This window comes from Schistocerca cancellata, chromosome 1, assembly GCF_023864275.1.
Source record: "Schistocerca cancellata isolate TAMUIC-IGC-003103 chromosome 1, iqSchCanc2.1, whole genome shotgun sequence".
Lineage (NCBI taxonomy): Eukaryota > Metazoa > Arthropoda > Insecta > Orthoptera > Acrididae > Schistocerca > Schistocerca cancellata.
Genome location: NC_064626.1, coordinates 1,138,987,900 through 1,139,014,986, shown reverse-complemented (window position 1 = coordinate 1,139,014,986; position 27,087 = coordinate 1,138,987,900). Strand labels below are relative to the sequence as shown.

At 43.0% G+C, this 27,087-nt stretch overlaps 1 protein-coding gene across 1 annotated transcript in view; it reads right to left on the bottom strand.

Annotated features, from left to right (window-relative positions):
• The window catches only part of LOC126092842 (lysosomal alpha-mannosidase-like), a 324,038-nt gene extending 302,058 nt beyond the window's left edge, over nt 1-21,980 (bottom strand). Inside the window, exon 1 of the mRNA XM_049908575.1 lies at nt 21,850-21,980. The gene's annotated coding sequence lies outside the window, so the exon portion shown is untranslated. The remainder of the gene's footprint in view (nt 1-21,849) is intronic.
• Nucleotides 21,981-27,087: the final 5,107 nt, after the last annotated feature.

Below are 27,087 nucleotides of genomic sequence, written 5' to 3'. Positions count from 1 at the left end.
ACGGATGGCATCCGTTATTTTCGTCAAAAATTGCGAGAGGATATTTCCTGAAAAATTGTCTGATCAGGAAAAGATAAACGTAGTAATTATCGCCTTAGCAGGTGACGCTAAGCGCTGGGGAATTAATTTGAATACCGAACGAATGACTTTCGAAGAATTTAAGCAAAAGTTTACGGAAGAATATTGGTCCGAACAAAAACAGGATCGTTTGTGGCGCGAGTTTATCATCGCTAAACTTCATGATAACAGGGGCAGGAATTCGTTGAAAGATTTCTGCGAGTATTGGTACCGGAAGTTGACGCATTTAAGAGGGAGAATATCCGATTCTGAAATAATATGGGAGCTATATAAAAAGCTTCCAGAAGATTCAAAGAGATATGTGGGAAGCAATCATCGTAGCTTCCAAGCATTTCTCGAGAGGGTCGAAGACGAAGACCACTGGCGCGAAAGTCGTGCCAATTATCAAAATTTTAGTAACAGAAATAGTAGTAATAATGACGAAAGAAATGACGGCGATGGATTTCGTGTCAATATGATACAAAGAGGAAGAGGAAGAGGTAGAGGAAGAGGAAGAGGTAGAGGAAGAGGAAGTTATATAGGTCGTGGTAGAGGGTACACCGCACAAAATAATAACGATGCGGGAAACTGATTTCCGCGAACAGTGCGGGCCAAACGGAAGCAGACAGTACATACCGGCCCCGATTTAAGAAAAGTTACTGAACTGACAGTAATGTTATGAGACAGGTTAGAGACAGGCATGGAACGACGCAACATGTTGTTGCGAAACAAGCGTCAGGTGCGGGCATAAATGAGTCATCTTTGTCGCGTAGAGTGCTACATGTTAACAGGCGAGTGGAGCATCAGAGGGCAACGGCCCAGCCTAGCAGAACAGCTGTTCAGAGAGAAGCTGCTAGCAATGCGGCAGCATTAGATACGAACACTGCCGTAAGAACTGATGAATACATTATGAGTGGTAATTCCGTGGCGAAGGAAATAGTAGATGAAACCGTAGATACACAGATAGGTGCGATTAGCAGTTTTAGCAATACAGTAAATGGCGAGAATGAATTAGCAGAAGTAACTGATTGGCGTGTGCAGATCGACGATCTGTACAAGGGCCTCAAGCAATGTGAGTGGGAAGATTTTAAGAAGGAGTATGAGGCAAGGAGGTTAATTAGTGAAAAGGGAGATAATAGGGACATCGATAAGGTGACGTGGCCCAAATTGGAAAAGGAGAGATTAAATAGTGCCTCGCAAAGTACGCGTGCTGCCGATAGGACGATGATTAAAAGTAGGAAGGAATTGGAGGATGAAATCCTAAGCATTGACGAGGAAGTAACTTCTGTTAACGATCCGCCAACAGTACGAGCTGCTACCGAAAGGCACCGTGGGGAAGGAGCAGGTAATTACCTAAAATTAATTGAAGTCCACGAGGATTACACTAAATATGAAGTAACAGTAGATGTGAGTAAACCTGATAATGAGAACGTTTTGTCAAAAGAAGATAATGAGTTAAAATCAAAACCTGACGAAAAAGCAGAGGGAGAACTTAGTGCCTGTCTCAGAAAAGTTTTTATGTTAAAACCTGAAAGCGATCCAGAATGGTCGGATTCTGACGATAGTTCAGATGACGAATATTTCGGTACTGATGAAAATAATGGGGATTCAGCTAATTGCGATATTGTACCTAATGATGACGAAGTTTCAAAACAAAATCCCAATGTTGAGACTGAACAAAGAAAGAAAAAGCCACCTGACGACTCAGGGTCTATTTTACAAAGAGTTCAAGTATTTAATGACTTTGAACTCCCAGAACCAAAGAAACCGCCAGATATAGGTGGGATGAATGTTAAAAGCATATCTTGGGACGATGTTATCGTCGACCCGGATTTGCTTAGGGAAGAACACAACAATGAAAAACATTCGACGGTGAAACAAACTGTAATACCAGTTGAAATTTATAATGTGAAATTGCAAGTACTTCTTGATACTGGATCTCAGATAAGTGCAATCTCCCAGTCATTTTTCGAACACAATTGTGATAAGCCTGGTATAGTAATTATGTCAGTGACAGGTGTAAAAATTGTTGGTGCTACGGGCAAGACTAGCAAGCTGGTAAAGAACCAGATTTTGGTTGAAATTAGTATAAAAGGACAAAAGTTTGAACGCGATTTTTTGGTTGTGCCAGACTTGAGTACTGAAATGGTTCTGGGAATAGATTTGTTAGATAAAGAAAAGGTTATTATTGATTGTAGCCAAGAAATGATCAAAATTAATAATGCAACTATTAATTTGGAATTAAAATTTGAGGAAAATGGGAAGGTGTTCGATTCAGAAATTGATTCTTTATTGTTGGAGATCGACCAATGGAATGATGGTTTGACTAACAAGTATGAGGTGTACCATGTCCAGAGGTTAATAAATGAGTATGACGAGCAGGGGCATAATTTTAAAGAAATGGTGGAAAATTTGAAGGAGATATCTAGTGAACAGAAAACAGAATTGCTTGATATTTTAGAAAGTAACAGCACCGTATTTTCGGACAAACCTGGCCTAGTTAAGAACTTTGAATACCAGATTGAGACAATAGAACATAAACCTTTCTTTGTAAGACCGTTTTCAGTACCCATATCAAAGAGGCAGGCTGTGCAAGTGGAAATAGATAAAATGATAGAATGGGGTGTTATCGAACGGAGTAACAGCGAATATAATAGTTGTTACTGAGTGGGTGTAAGTCTGATTTTGCCTCCATTCAGGTACACGCAGTCAACATATTTACTGAAATACTTTCTTATAAGGCGAAGCCCGTCAACTTACCATAGTACAGGCTTTAATAAGTATCGTGTGCAGTAGCGTAGACGTTACAGGCTGTTCGATGTACTGAGGGGTAGTAGGTACAAGGGGAGTCTCATGGTTTTCGTAGTAACTGTATGGCAGAAATAAAAGTGTATCAGTTTCGAGGCGATCACGTACGACTAGGCAGTCACAATTTTGAACAACCACACATTGCTCTATTTTCGGTATATTTATGTATTTATTTATTGTTCCGTGGGACCAAATTAAGGAGAAGTCTGCATGGTCATGGAACGAGTCAATACATGAAATTATAACATGATAGTAGAAACAGGTCCATATGTAGGAGGATAAGAGTGGAGAAACTTCAGGATAAGGAAATCAGGAACAAGTACATCACAGAGATCTCAGAAAGGTAACAGTTAGTTGAATGTAGCCAATTACAGTCATTGGAAAAGGAATGGACAAGGTACAGGGACACAGTACTAGAAGTGGCTAAAGAATGTCTTGGAACAGTAGTGTGTAAAAGTAGGATGAAGCAAACAGCTTGGTGGAATGACACAGTCAAGGCAGCCTGTAAAAGGAAAAAGAAGGCCTATCAATAATGGCTACACACTAGAATTCCGGTAGACAGAGAAAGTTATGCTGAAGAAAGAAACGAAGCCAAACAGATAATTGCAGCATCCAAGAAGAAATCGTGGGAAGACTTTGGAAAGAGGTTGGAGACTATGGGTCAAGCTGCTGGAAAACCATTCTGGAGTGTAATTAGCAGTCTTCGAAAGGGAGGTAAGAAGGAAATGACAAGTATTTTGGACAGGTCAGGAAAACTGCTGGTGAATCCTGTGGATGCCTTGGGCAGATGGAGGGAATATTTTGAAGAGTTGCTCAATGTAGATGAAAATACGATCAGTAATGTTTCAGATTTCGAGGTAGAATGGGATAGGAATGATGATGGAAATAGCATCACATTTGAGGGAGTGGAGAAAATGGTGAATAGATTGCAGTGCAATAAAGCAGCTGGAGTGGATGAAATTAAGTCGGAACTCATCAAATACAGTGGAATGTCAGGTATTAAATGGGTACACAGGATAATTGAAATAGCCTGGGAGTCGGGACAGGTTCCATCAGACTGGACAAAAGCAGTAATCACACCAATCTTTGAACATGGAAACAGAAAAGATTGTAACAACTACAGAGGTATCTCTTTATTCAGCGTTGTGGGTAAACTCTTCTAAGGTATTGTTGAAAGGAAAGTGCAAGTATTAGTTGAGGACCAACTGGATGAAAATCAGTGTGGGTTTAGGCCTCTTAGAGGTTGTCAGGACCAGATCTTTAGCTTACAGCAAATAATGGAGAAGTGTTATGAGTGGAACAGGGAATTCTATCTATGCTTTATAGATCTAGAAAAGGTATATGACCGGGTTCCTAAGAGGAAGATATTGTCTGTTCTTCGAGATTATGGAATAGGAGGCAATCTTTTGCAAGCAATTAAAGGTCTTTACATGGATAGTCAGGTAGCAGTTAGAGTTGACGGTAAATTGAGTTCATGGTTCAGAGTAGTTTCAGGGGTAAAACAAGGCTGCAACCTGTCTCCACTGTTATTCATATTATTTATGGATCATATGTTGAAAACAATAGACTGGTGGGGTGAGATTAAGATATGTGAACACAAAATAAGCAGTCTTGCATATGCAGATGACTTAATTGTGGTGGCAGATTCGATTGAAAGTTTGCAAAGTAATATTTCAGAGCTAGATCAGAAATGTAAGGATTATGGTATGAAGATTAGCATCTCAAAAACGAAAGTAATGTCAGTGGGAAAGAGATATAAACGGATTGAGTGCCAAATAGGAGGAACAAAGTTATAACAGGTGGACGGTTTCAAGTACTTAGGATGCATATTCTCACAGGACGGCAACATAGTGAAAGAACTGGAAGCGAGGTGTAGCAAAGCTAAGGCAGTGAGCGCTCAGCTACGATTTACTCTCTTCTGCAAGAAGGAAGTCAGTACCAAGACTAAGTTATCTGTGCACCGTTCAATCTTTCGACCAACTTTGTTGTACGGGAGCGAAAGCTGGGTGGATTCAGTTTACCTCATCCATAAGGTTGAGGGTACGGATATGAAAGTAGCTAGAATGATTGCAGGTATTAGTAGATGGGAACAATGGCAGGAGGGCGTCCACAATGAGGAAATCAAAGAAAAACTGGGAATGAACTCTATAGATGTAGCAGTCATGGCGAACAGTATTAGATAGGTTTAACATCAGAAGAGGCACCATTGTTAGCACTGAATAGGGGATCATGGAGGAATTTTATAAGGGGGCTATGCTCCAGACTGAACGCTGAAAGGCATAATCAGTCTTAAATGATAACGATGATGATGATGATGGTGATGATGAGTAGAAACAGATAAAATGAAATTTAAGTTACATATTCAGGCGACAATTCGTAAGTTTAAATAAAGAAAATCAACAATGTAACACTGGAATTTACTCAATTTTTCAGCTCTTCCAGGAGCTCCTCGACAGAATAGAAGGAGTGAGCCATGAGGGAACTCTTCAGTTTAGACTTAAAAGAGTTTGGGCTACTGCTCAGATTTTTGAGTTCTTGTGGTGGCTTATTGAAAATGGATGCAGCAGAATATTGCACTCCTTTCTGCAAAAGAGTCAAGGAAGTGCATTCCACATGCAGATTTGATTTCTGCCTAGTATTAACTGAATGAAAGCTGCTAACTCTTGGGAATAAGCTAATATTGCTAACAACAAACGACATTAAAGAAAATATATAGTGTGAGGGCAATGTCAGAATTACCAGTCTATTGAATAGGGGTCGACAAGAGGTTCTCGAATTTACACCACACATAGCTCGAACAGCCCGTTTTTGAGCCAAAAACACCCTTTTTGAATCAGAAGAATTACCCAAAAAAATAATACCATACGACATAAGCGTATGAAAATATGCAAAGTAGACTACTTTTCGTGTTGAACTGTCACTTATTTTAGATACTGTTGTAATGGTAAATAAAGCAGCATTTAGTTTCTGAACAAGATCCTGAACATGGGCTTTCCACAACAGCTTACTATATATCCGAACGCCTAGGAACTTGAACTGTTCCGTCTCGCTTATAATATGCCCATTCTGTCTGGTCAAAATATCGGTTCTTGTTGAATTGTGAGTTAGAAACTGTAAAAACTGAGTCTTACTGTGATTTAGCATCAAATTATTTTCCACAAGCCACGAACTTATTTCATGAACTACATTATTTGATACTGTTTCAATATTACAGTTGTTTCTGATACACCTAAATGTCCTTCCACGTGCATTGTCAGAAGACAAACGTTTTGTCCTTTTTGCCGGTGATAAAACTGTACGGGGACAGAAAGCAGCACCAGCCTTGCTCTTTTTCTGTTGCTCCTTATCGCCACCTCGACTCGACACACACACAAGCGGACACAGGGCAGCGAATGAGCTAACCAGCGAGCCAGTTGGCCGGGGGGGGGGGGGGGGGGGAGGGGGGGGGGGTGCGGAGGGACACCACGTGAATCGACGGCCAGGCGATGTCTCAGTTTCGATGCGCGACCTGAAACTTGCTCTCAGGTTCACGTAGAAGAGGCCCTGTTGTGAAATCCGATGAATATTTTCGAAACATCATGTACTTAATATTACTGTGTATTCGGAACAGTAAAACAGGCAGCTCAGACGACCTCCAGCGCTCTACTCGCATTGGTAGACACCTGTTGGGTACACCCACCTTGCCCGTATCGTCTCTGTCTGCTGTACGCTGTGATTCGAAGTCTCTGCATCAAACATCTAGAGGTGATAGATCATCTCACGGGGAACAGCTATTCTTAGCCATGGACACTAGTAAACAGGACATCCTCCTGAACAGTAGTAGTCGATAATGGTATTATTTTTTGAATTTTGGACAGGCCAGAATTATCGCAGCCGTTTTTCTGAAAGAATTCATATAATTTTATACAAAATTTGTTGTATTTCAAGTCAACATTTATGAATAGGAATTACTCTACTGGCCATTAAAATTGCTACACCTCGAAGATGACGTGCTACAGACGCGAAATTAAACCGACAGGAAGAAGATGCAAATGATTAGCTTTTCGGAGCATTCACGCAAGGCTGGCGCCGGTGGCGACACCTACAACGTGCTGACATGAGGAAAGTTTCCAACCGATTTCTCATACACAAACAGCAATTGACCGGGGTTGCCTGGTGAAACTTTGTTGTGATGCCTCGTGTAAGGAGGAGAAATTTGTAACATCACGTCTCCGACTTTGATAAAGGTCGGATTGTAGCCTATCGCGATTGCGGTTTATCGTATCGCGACATTGCTGCTCACGTTGCTCGAGATCGAATGACTGTTAGCAGAATATGGAATCGGTGCGTTCAGGAGGGTAATACGGAACGCCGTGCTGGATCCCAACGGCCTCGTATCACTAGCAATCGAGATGACAGGCATCTTATCCGCATGGCTGTAACGGATCGTGCAGCAACGTCTCGATCCCTGAGTCAACAGATCAGGACGTTTGCAAGACAACAACCATCTGCACGAACAGTTCGACGACGTTTGCAGAAGCATGGATTATCTGCTCGGAGGCCATGGCTACGGTAACCTTGATGCTACATCACGGACAGGAGCGCCTGCGATGGTGTACTCAACGACGAACCTGGGTGCTTGAATGGCAAAACATATTTTTTCGGATGAATCCAGGTTCTGTTTACAGCATCATGATGGTCTCATCCGTGTATGGCGACATCGCGATGATCGCACATTGGAAGCGTGTATTCGTCATCGCCATACTGGCGTATCACCCGGCGTGATGGTATGGGGTGCCATCGGTTACTCGTCTCGGTCACCTCTTGTTCGTATTGACGGCACTTTGAACAGTGGACGTTACATTTCAGATGTGTTACGACCCGTGGCTCTATCCTTCATTCGATCCCTGTGAAACCCTACATTTCAGCAGGATAATGCACGACCGCATGTTTCAGGTCCTGTACGAACCTTTCTGGACACAGAAAATGTTCGAGTGATGCCCTGGCCAGCACATTCTCCAGATCTCTCACCAATTGAAAAGGTCTGGTCAATGGTGGCCGAGCAAGTGGCTCGTCACAATACGCCAGTCACTACTCTTGATGAACTGTGGTATCGTGTTGAAGCTGCATGGGCAGCTGTACCTGTACACGCCATCCGAGCTCTGTTTGACTCAATGCCGAGGCGTATCAAAGCCGTTATTACGGCCAGAGGTGGTTGTTCTGGGTACTGAGTTCTCAGGATCTATACACCCAAATTGCGTGAAAATGTAATCACATGTCAGTTCTAGTACAACATATTTGTCCAATGAATAACCGTTTACCATCTGCATTTCTTCTTGATGTAGCAATTTTAATGGCCAGTAGTGTACTTTATTTCCCCTGCACGCGGTTCCGTACGTATCAGAGAAGAGATCACTATGGTAGGAGTTGTTTTGGACCTACCCACTATATTGGAATCTGGAAGTTTTTAATCTGACATACCGTCTTCTAGCGGTGTTTTGTTTTGACGGACAAAAACTGTTAGGTAAAAAGATTCCGACTTTTCCGCCCTAATGTTTTAATCATATTTTCACCTGAAGACGTGGTTTTTAATGCCACGAAACCTTTAGTGATCCACTAATAATGAACTAAATACAGCCGAAGTGGTTATTACTACCCAACAGGAATGGATAATGTTTTGAAAGGAGGATATAAGATGAACATCAACAAAATAAAACGAGGGTAATGGAATGTAGTCGAATTAATCAGGTGATGCTGAAGGAATTTGATTAGGGGAGTAGTGGATGGGTTTTGCTATTTGGGCAGCAAAATAACTGATTACGGCCGAATAACAGAGGATATAATATGCTGACTGGTAATGGCGAGAAAAGCATTTCTGAAGAATGAAAATTAGTTAATATCGAATATACATTTAAGTGTTAGGAAGTATTTTCTGAAAGTATTTGTCTGTAGTGTAGTTATGTATCGAAGTGAAACATGGACGACAAACAGTTTAGACAAGAAGAGAATACAAGCTTTTGAAATGGGGTGTCAACGAAGAATGTTAAAGATTAATTGGGTAGATAACGTAAGTAATGACGAGGTACTGAATAGAATTGGGGAGACAAGAAATTTGTGCTACAACTTGACCAAAAGAAGGGATCGGACGATAATACAAATTCTGAGACATGAAGAGATTATCAACCTACGAGGTAATTGTGAGGGGTAAAAGTCGTTGAAGGAAACCAAGAGGTGAATACAGTAAGCAGCCGTCTTCGGTGTTTGCAGAGGACGCTGTCGTTTATCGACTAATAAAGTCATCAGAAGATCAAAGCAAACTGCAAAACGATTTAGAAAAAATATCGGAATGGTGCGAAAAGTGGCAGTTGACCCTAAATAACGAAAAGTGTGAGGTCATCCACATTAGTGCTAAAAGGAACTCGTTAAACGTAGGTTACACGATAAATCAATCTAATCTAAAAGCCGTAAATTCAACCAAATACATAAATATTACAATTACGAACAACTTAAATTGGAAGGAACACACAGAAAACGTTGTGGAGAAGGCTAACCAACGGCTGGGTTTTATTGGCAGGACACTTAGAAAATGTAACAGACCTACTAAGGAGACTGCCTACATTACGCTTGTCCGTCCTCTTTTAGAATACTGCTGCGCGGTGTGGGATCCTTACCAGATAGGACTGACGGAGTACATCGAAAACGTTCAAAGAAAGGCAGCACGTTTTGTATTATCGCGAAATATGGGAGAGAGTGTCAGGGAAATGATACAGGATTTGGGCTGCAAATCATTAAAAGAAAGGCGTTTTTCGTTGCGACGAAATTCCATTCACCAGCTTTCTCCTCTGAATGCGAAAATATTTTGTTGACACCGATCTACATAGGGAGGAAAGATCACCAGGATAAAATAAGGGAAATCAGAGCTCTTACGGAAAGATATAGGTGTTCATTCTTTCCGCACACTATACGAGATTGGAATAATAGAGAACTGTGAAGCTGGTTCGATGAACCCTCTGCCAGGCACTTAAATGTGATATGCAGAGTATCCATGTAGATGCAGATGTAGATGTAGATTCAGAAGTGTGTGGGTTGCACTAGTTACTCGGAGATGAAGAGGCTTGCACAGGATAGAGGATCGTGGAGAGCTGCATCAAACTAATCTTCGGACCGAAAACTACAACAACGACAAACAACACACATAGTATTTGTTAGTCGTAACTGTATTGTTTGTGATTTAGTTAGTTACATGTTCCATAGGTTATTTGAGCGATTCTTTTATCGAAATGATGTAGAATGATTCAGTTTACCGGATATGTATACGTGGTTAGAATTAAATTAATGAACACATTATCGTATTTTCCTACACATGCCACTAATTAATGATTACATTGTCTTTTTATTCTTAGTCAGGCACCTACACCTAAAAACAAGGTTTCTTTTTCTGAATACTATATTTTAAGTGGAAATTCTTCATTCGAAAAGAGGGAGCTGTCAAAGAGAAATGATTTTAAATTACATTTAATACTTGCTTCGCTATATGTCAGACATTTTATGTTATTGGGCAAATGGTAAAAAATTTTTATTGCTGCATATTGAACTCTTCTCTGAGCCATTGACAGCTTTAACAATGGGCAATGAAGGTCATTTTTCCCTCTAGAGTTATAGGTATGTACATACTTTCCATCTCAAATTGTGATGTATTATTTATGACGAACTTCATTAGCAAAAATATATATTGTGACGACGCAGCTAAAATGTCTAGCTCCTTGAAGAGGTGCTTACATTTTGTTTCTGGTTGAGCAACATATATTATTCTTACCACTCTCTTTTCTGCAATCAATATTTGCTTTCTGAATGATGAGTTACCCAGAAAATTATTCTGCACGACATTATTGAGTGGAATTGTGTCACATCTGCCAGGAGGTTGATAGTCTGTTTCCAAGATTACCAATTATATGAAGAGCAAAAGTAGCTGAACTTAACTGTTTGAGAAGCTCAGTAATATGCTTGTTCCAGTTCAAGTTTCCTTCAGTACATTCACCTAAGATTTTAAATCGTTCAAACCTGCTTACTAACTCCTGCTCAAGGGCAACATCAGTTATCGGAATGACAATTTCTTGTACAGAATGTAGTTTCTTCTTTCAAAACTTAAGGAGAGTCCATTTTCAGAGAACCACATAATATTTCTTTGGAAACTATCATTTAATAACTCTTATGTTGCTTTTTCTCTAATGGGATTTATTATTGCACTATTAACATCCGCAAAAAGTACTACTTTCGCTTGTTGAGTGTTGAGTGAAAGGTCATTCGTGTGTGTAAAGCGGGAGTGGACCCAAAATTGAACCCTGTGGGGCTCCTTTTATGATTTTTACCTCAGTCCCTAAAATCTTCTGCTTTTTCCGAGATTATCTGAATCATTCAGCACAATGTTTTACATTCTGTTTGTCAAGTATGATACAAACCAGCTGTGTTTAAAGCCACCAGACCCATAAAACTTCAGTATCTTGTCATGATATCCATGGTCAAAGTCCTTGGAGAGACCACAACAAGTACCAACTGCCGATATATTCTTATTCAAGCTTGTAGTATTTGATGAGTGAATGTATAAATAGTATTCCCAGTAGCACAAACGTTTTGGAATCCAATCTGTGATGTGCCAAGTACATTGTTCCTACTTAAATGTGAGACAGCTCTTGAGTACATTACTTTTTCGAATATTTTGAAAAAGGTAAGGAAATTGTACGATAATTGTTTAAATCTTTCATATCACCTATCTTGTAAAGGAGTTTAAAAATTGCATATTTTAATCATCTGGAAAAATTCCGGTTAGATTAAGGACATTGCTTATTAAGTTGGAATAACTTAATTCCATGAAAACCAAATGCACTTTTCTTTTTTAGAATTTTTATAACTGTGTTAATTCAGTGAAGGATGTTGGTGCTACTTTCTAGTTGCTTAAAATGTTGTGGAATGACATTTTTAATATACTCTCTTGCTTCTTCTTCTGAACCACTTAATCCTATATTTGCCACTAAGTTTAAAAGTGGTCGTTAAAAGGACTTGCAACTCGTGGATTATCAGTCGCAACATTGTCATTTAGTTTAATTGTTATGGAGTCTTGCACAATGACTGGCTCTCCTGCCTCCCGTTAGACAATGTCCCATATAGTTTCAATCTTATTGCCTGCATTATTTATATCTTTCCAGACATGTATACTTCTGGACATTTTAATGAATTTCCTTAGAATACTACAGGATTTTTTTGTAGTATGCAAGTAATGTTGGATTATGACTTACTCTGGCCTTTAAGTAAATTTCCCCCTTCCTCTTACATTAGATTTTAATTCCCTTAGTTATCAACGGCTTACTGGTTTTGTAATATATATTTTGGGTAATTTTTTTAGGAAAGAAACTTTCAATTACGGAGATGTTCGTGAACTCAAATTGGAATCCCTTAAGGGAAGAAAACAATGTTTTCGAGAAACACTGTTTAGAAAATTTAGGTAACCTGTGTTCGAAGCTGACTGCAGAACGATTCTAATACTGCCAACGTACATTTCGCGCAAGGACCACGAAGATGAGATATTAGAAATTAGGGCCCGTACGGAGGCATATAGACAGTCGTTTTTCCTTCGCCTTATTTGCGAATGCAACAGGAAACGAAATGATTAGTAGTGGTACAAGATTTCCTCCGCCACGCACCATGCGGTGGCTTGCCGAGCGTGTATGTAGATGTGACTGTAGATACACATTCCATTTTTACGAGAAGAGAAATGGCGAAGACTTATGCAGCGTTTAATTGCGCTAATAAATTCGGGAAATAAATTAATACAGTGGGGTGACAAAAGTCATGGTATATCTTCCAGTATCGTGTCGCGTCATCTTTTGCTCGGCGTAGTGCAGCAACTCGACGTTTCATGGACTCAGCAAGCCGTTGGAAGTTACAGCTGAAGTGGTTATTAGTACCCGAGAGGAATGGACAGAGTATTGGAAGAAAGATATAAGAGGAACATTAACAAAAGCAAAACGAGCATAATGGAATGTAATCAAATTAAATCATGTGATGCTGAGGAAATCAGATTAGGAAATGAGACACTTAAAGTAGTAGATGAATTTTGCTATTTGGGGAGCAAAATAACTAATGATGATCGAAGTAGAGAGGATATAAAATGTAGACTGGCTAGACAAGAAAAGTATATCTGAAGAAGAGAAATTTGCTTACATCGAGAATAGATATAAGTGTCAGGAAGTCTTCTCTGAATATATTTGTATGGAGTGTAGCCATGTATGGAAGTGAAACATGGACGATAAATAATCTAGACAAGAAGAGGATAGAAGCTTTTGAAATGTGGTGCTACAGAAGAATGCTGAAGATTAGATGGGTAGATCACGTAACTAATGAGGAGGTACTGAATAGAATTGGGGGGAAAAGAAATTTGTGGCACAACCTGACTAGAAGAAGGGATCGGTTGGTAGACGCAGTCTGAGACATCAAGGGATCATCAGTTTAGTACTGGAGGGAAGCGTGGGGGGAGGGGGTAAAAATCGTAGAGGGAGACCAAGAGATGAATACAGCAAACGGATTCAGAGAGATGTAGGTTGCACTAGTTATTCGGAGATGAAGAGGCTTTCACAGATTAGAGCAGCATTGAGAGCTGCATCAAACCAGTCTCTGGACTGAAGACCACAAGGAAAAAAAGCAGAGAAAAATTTTCAACCTCTGCAAGAATAGGAGAACGCTAGACGCAGACCTTTCAACTTAGATTCGAACACCTTACGATTGTCACTCCGGTTTCTTCAATGTTGTTGGTAGGTTGATGGTGATGAAACACGGCGACTCGTACAGTGCTTAAGGAACTCTTAGCAGAGCGGCAGTTGTTTTTCCGTCGGTGCTCGCTGCATGAACGTGGCTGCGTCTCGCTGGATGAGTCAGTACAGTCGACAAGAAATCCAGCGGTGGAGCAGACGTACAGGGGCGGCGGAGTCTCGAGATTCCGAGCCACTGGAACAACGGCCCAACTGACACCGCAGAGCAGAGTGGCCGCACGTTACTGACGTACGAGTGTCCTCGATGACGACACAGAGAGGAGCCCGAAAATATCACAAACCACGAGGCAGCAGAACGGAAGTCAGCGAAGCAAACAGATTTCGGCGCTTCAGCGCCACAGTGGCGATCGATCCTTTACCGAAGCCACACCAGCATTCAGTTTCGGCACAGGAACCTGTAACGCGATACTTCTAACGGACCCACCAACTTCAAATGGCCGAATTCAGCGGCCGTGTGACTAGCCAGCGACCGTTAAATTTCACTCTTACGAGAGCTGCGTGTCAGAATCTCTACGCATTGCATTTTATGCAGTTGACGGTTGTTCTGTTTTCTGAAAGCCACGCTGTGATCTTACTGACTACACTATTACCTACAGCATTTATATTATGTTTCACGCCTTTCACACTAACATTTGCATCATCAGCAACGAGAATAGTTTTTCTATCAGCTGATGTGTTCAGCGATAGGTTATTGGTATACATCAAGAAAAACAATGAACCCAGAACGCAGCGCTGTAGCATTCCTGACTTCTGATGACCCAGAGTCACATTCGAATCTCTTCCCTGTTTGTCGACAATGGAAAACAACCTTCTGTTTCCTACTTTCCATATACGACGTGGGCCATAATTGATCCAATAATGTTTCAACTTATAGATAAGTATTGTACGGTTCACATATAAAATACCTTTGCTAAAGGAAACGGAAGATAATGCAGTGGACAGATCTGGTGCGTCTAAAAACCACGAGAAAGTCGAGGAACACCACAATGAAATTCGTGCACTTCCAGTATGCTTACTACTCTTTCGGCAGAGAAACATTCTCAACACGGTGAAAGAAATGAAGGTGGAGAACTAGAAGAGAAAGCTAAACCAGGAAACAAATGCAGCACACAATGTCACCCTCTCTATTTGACTCAGTTCTGGACAGAGTTATCAGAACGTGGCATAAAGGAGTCAGTGCTGTAAAGATGGCATGAGGTGGTCGTGTGACTAGGGTCTCCCGTCGGGTAGACCGTTCGCCGGGTGCAAGTCTTTCGATTTGACGCCACTTCGGTGACTTGCGCGTCGATGGGGATGAAATTATGATGATTAGGACAACACAACACCCAGTCCCTGAGCGGAGAAAATCTCTGACCCAGTCGGGAATCTAACATCGAACCCGGGCTCTTAGGACTGATATTCTGTCGCGCTGACCACTCAGCTACCTGGGGTGGACGGTAAAGATGGCGGGACATAAAGACAGAATCGTCGACATAAAATGTCTGGTCTTTGCTCCTGACACAGCTGTTATAAAAAATAACAGAAGAGCAGCCAAAAAAAGCTCGAGAGACACCACACTAACTGTCAGGCAAAGCGGGACTACAAATCACCTATAAAAAAAAAAGTGTTGCATGGACACAAAATCTACGGACAGACACCAAGTGGTGGGGAAGTACGGGAAGATAACACAGCTAAAGAGTTTCGAATACCTGGCAGAGACTATACACAAAACATGGTTGAACTCGACATTCAATGAAGGAAGGATCACGAAACTGCAAAAGGCGTAGGGACTTAGAACAAATCAACGTCAAATTAAGACACTACAGTACAGTTGTCTTACTAGAGGCCTTGTGTACTTCAGAGACGATAATAATCAAGGAAAAAACAAAAATCAAAGAGATGGAAAAACAAGAGAGGAATACACTGAGCGGCATGAACGGGCGGCTTCAGTGAGAGGGGATCTGGACAGAGGGACCGAAAAAAAACTGCACGAACAGACAGAAGATTGATAACAAAATCAGGTATAGAGCGGCAAGGTTTTAGGGGCACATACACACATTAAAAAAAGTGTTGCATCACCGCGGTTCCTAGATTTCCTGAAGACAGACGTTGACTGTGGATACTGTATCACAGACTGAGTCTCTTTGACTGTTCAGAGATGTCACTAAACCCGCCAAAGAAGTTAACAACCATACATGAGCAGCGCTTATTGGACGGATGGGGTCCGACAGCCGATCAGTTCCAGTCATTCCACCGGGAAGGAGGTACACGGCTCGTGTTTGTAGTTCAACCATGCCTAGACTGTCAATACCGCGGTTCGATCGCGACCGCATTGTTACTTTGTGCCAGGAAGGGCACTCAGCAAGGGCAGTGTCCAGGCGTCACGGAGTGAACCAAAGCGATGTTGTTCGGACATGGAGGAGATACAGAGAGACAGAAACTGTCGATGACATGCCTCGCTCAGGCCGGCCAAGTGTTCCTACTGCAGTGGATGGCGCTACCTACGGTTTATGGCTCGGAGGAACCCTGACAGCAACGCCATATGCCTCCAATCGCACAATCGTCGGAAACATGTTTGGAGGTAACTCGGTCAGGCTGAACGCCTTAGACACACTGTCCAGCGAGTGCAGCAAGGTGGAGGTTCCCTGCTATTTTAGGGTGGCATTATGTGGGGCCGACGTACGCCGCTGGTGGTCATGGAAGACGCCGTAACGGCTGTACGGTACGTGAATGCCATCCTCCGACCGATAGTGCCACCGCATCGGCAGCATATTGGAGAGGCATTCGTCTTCATGGGCGACAATTCGCACCCCCATCGTGCACATCTTGTGAAGGACTTCCTTCAGGATAACGACATTGCTCGACTAGAGTGGCCAGCATGTTCTCCAGACACGAACCCTATCGAACATGCCTGGGATACATTGAAAAGGGCTGTTTATGGGCAGTGTGACCCACCAATCACTCTGAGGGATCTACGCCTAATCGCCGTTGAGGAGTGGGACAATCTGGACCAACAATGCCTTGATGAACTTGTGGATAGTATGCCACGACGGATACAGGCATGCATCAATGGAAGAGGACCCGCTACTTGGTATTAGAGGTACCGCTGTGTACAGCAATCCGGACCGCCACTTCTGAAGGTCTCGCTGTATGGTGGTCAACATACAATGTGTAGTTTTCATGAGCAATAAAAAGGGCGGAAATGATGTTTATGCTGATCTCTATTCCATTTTTCTGTACAGGTTCCGGAACTCTCGGAACCGAGGTGATGAAAAACTTTTTTTGATGTGTGTACATAGGATGAGCGATAACAGACTGACCGCGTAGAATTTTAAAGGCGTGACGACAAATATAATGAAAGCCAACTGGGTAAAGGTAACTGTGGAAGACCTCGAGAAACCGCACATCCACAAAGGAGGCATGACAGACAGGAAAAAATACAGAGAACAAAAATCAGAAAACAGAAATTTTTGGAAACGCGCAAAGAGAAGAAAAGAGGGAAGAAGTAGACGGAAGAGAGGAAGAAGAAGGAACACAGCGAATACATGGGAAGACAACAGAAAGAGACGAGAAATATGACATGAAAATTGATTGTGTTTTAGGGATCTCCCTCACGGTAATTAAGGATAATAATAATAATAATAATAATAATAATCTATATATGTATATAACAGGGAATGTCCTGACTTACTGACTCTTCATCGCCCAGCCCAAACCGCTAAGGATAGAAGCTTGAAGTTTGGTCAGGGTGTGGATCTTATACGGTACATGTCGTTTTAGAAATTCCACCCCTAATAGGGTGAAACAGGGGTGAAAGGTTTTTGAAAAATGTCACTGTTTTTGCACTTTTGGAGCTAGACTTACGAAAATTGGTTTTTGGTTTCTCGGTCAGGGAGATGTACGCGTTTCAGTTTGGAAATCTAACGCATAGGGTGTCGAAATAGTGGATGAAAGTTTTTTTTTAATACATCATTGTTTAAAAATTAGTAAAGTATTTTTGAAGCTACATATTTGAAAGTTAGTATTTGACTTATCGGTTACAAAATAAAAAATGCATTTCAGTGTTTTTGGCAATTCAGCACATGAGAAGTGAGATAGGGCATAAAAGCAATGGATGGTGAAGCTTTGACAATGTCAGCCACTCGTGCTGGCGAAACGTCAGAAAAATCATCAAACACACGTCCGCCGAAGAACCCGAGACAGAAGCCAACAGGCAGTTTGTCAACAAGTGATCACGAAAGTCTTAACAATTTTGTTTTATGAAAATATTTCATTACGTGGTCATTTTCGAAGCTGAACCTATGGAAACTGGTATTTATCTTCTCTGTTAGAATGAATATATATATATATATATATATATATATATATATATATATATATATATATATATGTTGAGGCAGCTAAGTCATAACACCCCTTGTATCTCCCCAACAGTAATAGATACAAAAATGCCGTTTGGACAGCGAATTGCAGGGATAGGGGCTACTTGAATACATCACATTTCATGTTGTGCTATTTTTTATTACAGGGCTATGAGGCCATCTTTGGTTTTTTAAAATGGAAGCCTATGACAAATTTTAGCGTAACATGATGGGTTTAAAAAAATGGCTCTGAGCACTATGGGACTCAACTGCTGTGGTCATAAGTTCCCTAGAACGTAGAACTACTTAAACCTAACTAACCTAAGGACAGCACACAACACCCAGCCATCACGAGGCAGAGAAAATCCCTGACCCCGCCGGGAATCGAACCCGGGAACCCGGGCGTGGGAAGCGAGAACGCTACCGCACGACCACGAGATGCGGGCATGGGTTTACAAAGACAGTTTCAAATATGTGTATATCATAATATTTAGGCGAATAGTTTTTGAGACACAGATGTGTTCTCGTATCGTGTTCGTCCTTCGAAGTGGCGTTGTCCGATGCGACCTTTCCTGTTGACCACTGAGGAACTTAACAGAGAAGACGTTGTTATCCTGCTTCTCGATAACGCCGGAAGGCGACGCACGAGGTAGCTGGAGAAAAGGGTATAAATGTGTTGCTGGGATTATGAGACATCGCATTTCTGTCACATTTTCTTGGAGCAGACGTGTACACGAACGAGGAAAAGTTAGATATGCTTCTAGTGTATGGCGAGAGCAGAAGAAATGCTTTTACAGCAATAAAGCGATATGGAGAGTTGTATCCTGATCGTGGGCGTCCTACGCGCCAGCTTCTTGCACGTATTTGCAAGAAACTACTTGAATCGGGATCATGGAACGCCATGCAGAGGTCAAGGCAGAAAACTGCAACCGGCGAGGTGCAGGAAGAGGGAGCTCTAGCGTTGGCGCATAACGACCCTACTGTTTCGTCGAGACGTATCGCCTCGAAATGTGGTGTAAGTCAGAGAAGTGTTTTACGCACCGGCATAGATTTCACCCGTTTCACCTCTCATTACGTCAAGCACTCTCCGGTATCGATTTCGAACGGCGCCAGGAATTTTGCCGGTTTACAAGATGATCCAACGTGTTTTCAACGGGTGCCGTTTACTGATGAAGCGACTTTCACCAACCACGGTAATGTGAAGTTGCATAATATGCATTGCTGGTAAATAGAGAACCCTCATTGGCTTCGACAGGTACAGCATCAGTGGTGCCGCATCGTCGGAAAGGTCATTGTGGGGCCGTCCGACATTCCGGCTATACTAAATGGCAATAACTGTGCACAGTTCCTGCGAAACGTTCTGCCCGTTTTGCTCGAAGAGGTACCACTAACTACGCGTCAGTGCACGTGGTTCCAACGTGACGGCTGTCCTGCTCACTCTTCCCGTGTGACTACAGAGCTGTCAAATGAAAAGTTCCCGGATTGTTGAATAGGACGACGTGCTGAAGTGAAGTGGCCAGCCCGGTCTCCTGATTTGACCCCTCTTGATTTTTTTTCTGTGGGGAGCAATCAAACATAAAGTGTATGCTCAAATACCAACTACGCCAGACGTTATGAAGCAACGTATCATCGAAGCGTGCGCTGATATCTCACGTGACACCCTCGCAGCCGTTCACAAATCATTCGAACGGCGACTACAAATGTGCATTGCAGCAGAGGAGAAGCATTTTGAGCACATGCTTCAGTAAAGTTTTGTATCACGTACAGTATGTATTTTGCATCTTTGTGTGTATTTGCTTCGTATTGCGATCAATAGTAAATGGTTCAAATGGCTCTGAGCACTATGGGACTTAACATCTATGGTCATCAGTCCCCTAGAACTTAGAACTACTTAAACCTAACTAACCTAAGGACAGCACAGAACACCCAGCCGTCACGAGGCAGAGAAAATCCCTGACCCCGCCGGGAATCGAACCCGGGAACCCGGGCGTGGGAAGCGAGAACGCTACCGCACGACCACGAGATGCGGGCCAATAGTAAATATTTTCAAATAAATAACAAATACGTACGAAATAATTGTGACCAATAAGGGCCTCCTCATTTACATTTGTATTTCTGTAACTTAAAATGTATTAACATCTTGTAGTATTTTAATACTGTATGTTGCCTATTATTGCCGGCCTCTGTGGCCGAGCGGTTCTAGGCGCTTCAGTCCGCAACCACGCGGCTGCTACGGTCGCAGGTTCGAATCCTGCCTCGGGCATGGATGTGTGTGATGTCCTCAGGTTAGTTAGGTTTAAGTATTTCTAAGTTCTGGGGGACTGATGACCTCAGAAGTTAAGTCCCATAGTGCTCAGAGCCATTTGAACCATTTTTTTAAAAGGAGTGAAATAGGGGATTAAAACTTTTTAAGAAAATGTTTCATTATAGTAAAAAAAATTTTAAAGTTAAATCTTTGTAAATTGGTATTTCAGTTTTCAGCTGTATATAAAGAAATGTGCGTTAGAGGATGAAAATCTGTATGGAAATATCGCAACACGAACGCAAAAAACACGATTAACAAAAGTCTTGGACTCCGGCTACCAGAATTGCTTTTTGGTTAGAAATACATTCGGAAAAGACCGTGCTTCTGTGGCCTTAATTAGCGTGAAAATTTTAGAAGGTGAACAATATTAAATTAGATTAAAAGAATCTGTGCAGACCGTACAGTCTACGCGAGCGAAGCAGACGGCGCTAAGGTAGTAATAATAATAGAGAAAGTAGCTAATGTCCTCACGCTATTGCTTACGACGACTAGTGCTCGACACAGAAAAGCACACTCTTTTCCCGGCTCCGAACTACGAGGCTGGTAGCAAATTATGTGTACTGAGACGCGTCACTACCCTCTTATACGCTGCGTTCACTGCAACACTGTTAGCGAAGAATCGGACGACAGTCGTGAACATGAAACTTCCTGGCAGATTAAAACTGTGTGCCGGACCGAGACTCGAACTCGGGATCTTTGCCTTTCGCGGATAAGTGCTCTACCATCTGAGCTACCCAAGCACGACTCACGCCCCGTCCTCACAGCTTTACTTCCGCCAGTACCTCGTCTCCTATTTTCCAAACGATACAGAAGCTCTCCTGCGAACCTTGCGGGACTAGCACTTCTGAAAGAAATGACCTTGTGGAGACATGGCTTAGCCACAGCCTGGGGGGATTTTCCAGAATGAGAGTTTCACTCTGCAGCGGAGTGTGCACTGATATGAAACTTCCTGGTAGATTACAACTGTGTGCCGGACCGAGACTCGAACTCGGGACCTTTGCCTTTCACGGGAAAGTGCTCTACCATCTGAGCTACCCAAGCACGACTCACGCCCCGTCCTCACAGCCTTACTTCCGCCAGTACCTCGTCTCCTACTTGCCAAACTTTACAGAAGCTCTCCTGCGAACCTGCAGAACTAGCACTCCTGAAAGAAAGGATATTGCCACGCTGTGGCTAGGCCATGTCTCCGCAGTATCCTTTCTTTCAGGAGTGCTAGTTCTGCAAGGTTCGCAGGAGAGCTTCTGTAAAGTTTGGAAGGTAGGAGACGAGGTACTGGCGGAAGTAAGGCTGTGAGGACAGGGCGTGAGTCGTGCTTGGGTAGCTCAGATGGTAGAGCACTTGCTGCGAAAGGCAAAGGTCCCGAGTTCGAGTCTCGGTCCGGCACACAGTTTTACTCTGCCAGGAAGTTTCATATCGGCGCACACTCCGCTGCAGAGTGAAACTCTCACCCTGGCTGCCCTGCGACTAGGCACGCGTGAGCGCGGCGGCGCGCAGCCTGTGTGAGCCACGGGCTGCTGCTGCTTCTGCTGCCACTCACCTGCTGCTACTCGCCGCTCGCCTCTCGCTCGCTGCCTCCACAGCCGGCAGACAGCGTGTGCAGGGCCGGGCCCGGCCGCCGTCAGCTCTGGCCTGCTCTGCTGCTGTATCAGCAGCTCTGCCCGCTGCTCACCGCTCACTGCTCGTGTCACCTCAGCGCCCGACCGCCGACCGCACACGGAAACGAGGCCTTATCGGCGCTCGTACGGTGACGGCAGCAGGTGAGGTGCCGCCTCTCGCGCTGCAGGACACGCCTGGACAAACAAAAATCAGCCGCCACGCGTGTGGGAGATCGTCGCCTGAGAACGGCTTGACCGGTCTGATCGATTTTTTTCTGTTGCGTTCTTTATTGTCAGCACTGGGTTCGTATGGAAGAAAGCCCTCGAGAAATCCGTCAGAAAAGTCGGAAATTAAAATCAGTTTTCGAAGATCATCGCTCCAGAACGGCTCGACTGATTTGGTAGGTCTTTTTTCGTTTGTGGTAATGGAATTTTAGGTACGAAAAAGAAAGTAAAAAAAAAGGTGCGTTCAGTTCGACAGTTCTGCTGTCACATGTTTTCATCACAAAAAAAATCTCTTTGACAATTATTCGTATTAAAGGGGGAAACGTTATTATCGAAAATCTGGAAAACTTCTTCGCCGATTTACTACAAATTTTCACGCGACAGTCTAACGAAATTTCGGACGGACATAGGCTATTTATTTTTGTAGTATATTTATAATATATAGACATGTATGTAATATACAGTGTGAAGAAAAACTCACGCACGCGGACTTCGCAGCGCGATTCTTCACATACTGGCAATACAAAAATATATCTAACAAAATTTCGTCTGGCGCGTATTTTTCTTCGCCCTGTATGAAGGGGCAGTGTAGTTACCAAACCCTCGGAAAGTTCTTGAGCGATTTACTTCCACTTTTTAGGCGATACTCTAATTAACATTCGGACGGACACGACTGTACACTTTTGTAACGTATTACATAGTATATATGTATGAAGGAGAACGTTCTTACCAAAACCCTCGGAAAGATCTTGACGAGTTCGCTTCAAATTTTTACACAATGCTCTACTGGACATTCAGACGGAAATGGATATAGAGGGGGAAGGGGGTGGGGGTGGGGATAGAGGAGACGGACGGAGAGAGGGTGGAGGAGGAGATATAAGGAAATAGGGGGTGGATGACAACATGGGCTGAGGTGAGGGGGGGGGGTTGGGAGGAATTTAAGATGTATATTCAATTTTTGATTGATTTTTATTTCTTAGTTATTTAAATTTAGAGGTTTGAATACGTCTTCCAACGCAAGGGTAACAGTTTCGGAGGAATGGTGCTTGCCACCTCGTTGAACTTATTTGCAGATTGGTATCGTATTGATAATACTGTCTTCATCCACTATAATCGTCAAGATCTTTTCGAGGGTTTTGGTAAGAACTTTCATTTTCATACATATATACTATGTAATACGTTACAAAAGTATACAGGCTTGTCCGTCCAAATGTTAATTAGAGTATCGCCTAAATTGCATTGTCGGGTTCGGTAGTTTTTAAACAAAAAAAAGGACCATACGGAAGAATAAACGATATAATTAAAAAAATATATATTACCTTATTTCCATATGAAGGCAACAGCCTTGCCGCAGTGGATACACCGGTTCTCGACAGATCACCGAAGTTTAAGGCGCTGTCGCGCGTGGCCGGCACTTGGATGGGTGACCATCCAGCCGCCATGCGCTGTTGCCATTTTTCGGGGTGCACTCAGCCTCGTGATGCCAACTGAGGAGCTACTCGACCGAACAGTAGCGGCTCCGGTCTCAGAAAACCATCCTAACGACCGGGAGAGCGATGTGCTGACCACACGCCCCTCCTATCCGCATCCTCACCTGAGGATGACACGGCGGTCGGATGGTCCCGATGGGCCACCTGTGGCCTGAAGACACAGTGCTTTACTTCCATATAACACATGAAGGCATCCACAAGAAAAGTTTCATATCACTAAATTAAGCGATAACATGTGACATGCACTTCGATTTTGTTAACAATTATTTCAGAAACGCAAAATCATGAAGACCTGAACAGCTAACAATGACGATTATAGTGGATGAAAATAGTATTATCAATACGATCCCAATCTGCAAATAAGTTCACCGAGGTGGCAAGCACCATTCCTCCGAAACTGTTACCCTTGCGTTGGAAGACTTATTCAAACCTCTAAATTTAAATAACTAAGAAATAAAAATCAATGGTTCATATCTGAGCCATTTGTGCTCTGCCGATAATGGTGCGCTCGTAATTCAAGGTCTGCAGCAACTAAAGAGTGTGATCCAAGAACCAAAAATTGCCTCACTTTCTTGGAAATGAACGTCTGTAAAACAAAAAGAATAAACCAGGCAAACAGTTGATGAATACACCTTCCTGAACGACAGTACTAGACGAGCGAAAACCAATCCAAAAGCAGGAATTCCTCGCAGAATAAGACTGACCTGGGCGCCGTTCCCAAAACTTGACCAACAGGTACATCGCAAATAACCTGAAGGTCTGTAACACGCCTACACTACCAGTTACATCTACATCTACGTCCACATGACTACTCTGCAAGCCACACTACAGTGCCTGGCAGAGGGTTCATCGAATCATCTTCAGACTGAAACTTCCTGGCTGATAAAAGTGTGTGCCGGACCGAGACACGAACTCGCGACCTTTGCCACCTCAGCTACCCAAACACGACTCAAGACCTCTTCTCACACTTTTACTTCCGTCAGTACCTCATCTTCTACCTTCCAAACACTTCCAACATACAGTTTTAATATGCCAGAAAGCTTCATATTAACATACAGTCCGATGCAGAGTAAAAAATTCATTCTGGCATGTACAGACTATTTCTCTATCTTTCAACTCTGTAACAGAGCGCAAGAAAAACCAACACTTAAAATCTTTCCGTGCAAGTTCTGATTCTCGTATTTTATTACGATGAACTTTTCTCCCTTTGTACGTTGGCGACAGTATAACATCTTCGCTTTCGGAGGAGAAACTTGGTGATCGATATTTCATGAGGAGACCTCGCCGCAACGAAAAACGCCTTTGTTTTAGTGATTGACACCCTAATTCGTGTATCACGTCCGTGACACTCTGTCCCCCCTCCCTTTAGTACGTTTCTTGCATCTTCTAATCCTACTGTCGATACAACGCAGGCTTGGTTTGCTTTTCCCACAACATTATCTACGTGATCGTTCGTATTTAGCTTGTTCCTAATCGGTACCTATGCAACAGCATGTTTATCAATGTGTTCCAAAACGACGCGCATTAAACGTGATTTTTTCGGGGCTCATACCTCGAGTTCTATTGGTTACTAAGTGTTTTGTATAGCCCTTGGGCTAGCGACCGTTTTTATACCCAACAAAAGCATCGTCTTAGGGTTGGTTGGTTGGTTGGTTGGTTGGGGGAAGGAGACCAGACAGCGTGGTCATCGGTCTCATCGGATTAGGGAAGGATGGGGAAGGAAGTCGGCCGTGCCCTTTCAGAGGAACCATCCCGGCATTTGCCTGGAGTGATTCAGGGAAATCACGGAAAACCTAAATCAGGATGGCCGGACGCGGGATTGAACCGTCGTCCTTCTGAATGCGAGTCTTAGGGTCAATATCTTACAGTAGAAGATCAAAGTAGGAATATTTCACACATCCTCCACCTTAGGCAAATGGAGCAAATGGGTTGGTTCTTTTCACGTTTGATATGGTCCACGATGGTTCTTAGGGGGTTTATGGAGGCACCGTTAGTTCGTGGGCGGTTTCTTAGCAAACGCAAAAAAAGGTTTTTTGCCATTTTTTCGTACCAAAACCAAGCCGCGGTTTCCAAGAAGTCTATGCACAGAAAATGGCTGGTATTTTCACGGTATATTCCTAAGATCTAGATCATGAAATATCTTGAAAATTTTCTTGATATCTTTATCCATTTCCGACACACAGACGTTAAAAATTACCCTATTGATACACTAAAATAAGCAAGTAAAATCCGGTGTGAGTCAAAAACGTAGTCCATAAAGTGACAGCACCGAGAACTACACTGAAGAGCCAACGAAACTGGTACAGACATTCTTATTCAAATACAGGAAGAATACGGCCCTGCGGTCGGAAACGCCTATAGAAGACAGGTGTATGGCGCAGTTGTTAGATCGGTTACTGCTGTTACAGTGGGAGGTTATCAAGATTTAAGTGAGTTTGAACGTGGTGTTATAGTCGGCCCACGAGTGATGAGACAGAGCATCTCCAAGGTAGCGATGAAGTGGGGATTTTCCCGTACGACCATTTCACGAGTACATCGTGAATATCAGGGACCCGGTAGAACATCAAATCTCCAACATTGCTACGGCCGTAAAAAGATCCTGCTAGAAAGGGACCATCGACGACTGAAGAGAATCGTTCAGCGTGACAGAAGTGCAACCCTTCTGCAAATTGCTGCAGATTTCAATGATGGGCCATCAACAAGTGTCAGCGTGCGAGCCAGTAAACGGAACATCATCGATATGGATTTTTGCAGCCGAAGGCTCACTTGTGACCCCTTGATGACTGCACGACACGAAGCTTTACGCCTCGCCTGGGCCCGTCAACACCGACATTGAACTGTTGATGCCTGGAAACAGGTTGCGTGGTCTGACGAGTCTCGTCTCAAATTGTATCGAGCGGATGGACGTGTACGCGTATGGGGACAACCTCACGAATCCATGGACCCAGCATGTCAGCAACAGCAAGTCTCACTCGACGGCAGCAACAGAAGTGACTTTCCTGAAGTTACGAGATTCACCTTTTCACTTCGGTTTATGGGGGCGAGCTTCTTCTCGAGTTCGATGGGGTGGACATTAGCGAATCAGGATCGTTGTTGCTTTTATAAACTTCTCCTTCCCATACTTTTGTTTGTTGTGGTTGACCACTGGTTTTCCGGGGAGCGGAAGTATCCTCTCGACTCGTATCTCACCGTTCCCGCCCAGTGATGGGGTTCGCTTCAATTTATTTTCCCCCCTACCACCCCTTCTCTCTGTTACAACCACTTTCCGTCTCTCTCTGTCTATCTCCATCGCTCTCTACTCGATAGTGTCTCGCTGCTAACGAATGGGAAGCTTGCATTTCAAGTGGAACGAATGCCCGGATTCTGGTTTCCTTTCCACGTGTCTAAAAGTGGAAAAAAATGTTCAAATGTGTGTGAAATCTTATGGGACTTAACTGCTAAGGTCATCAGTCCCTAAGCTTACAC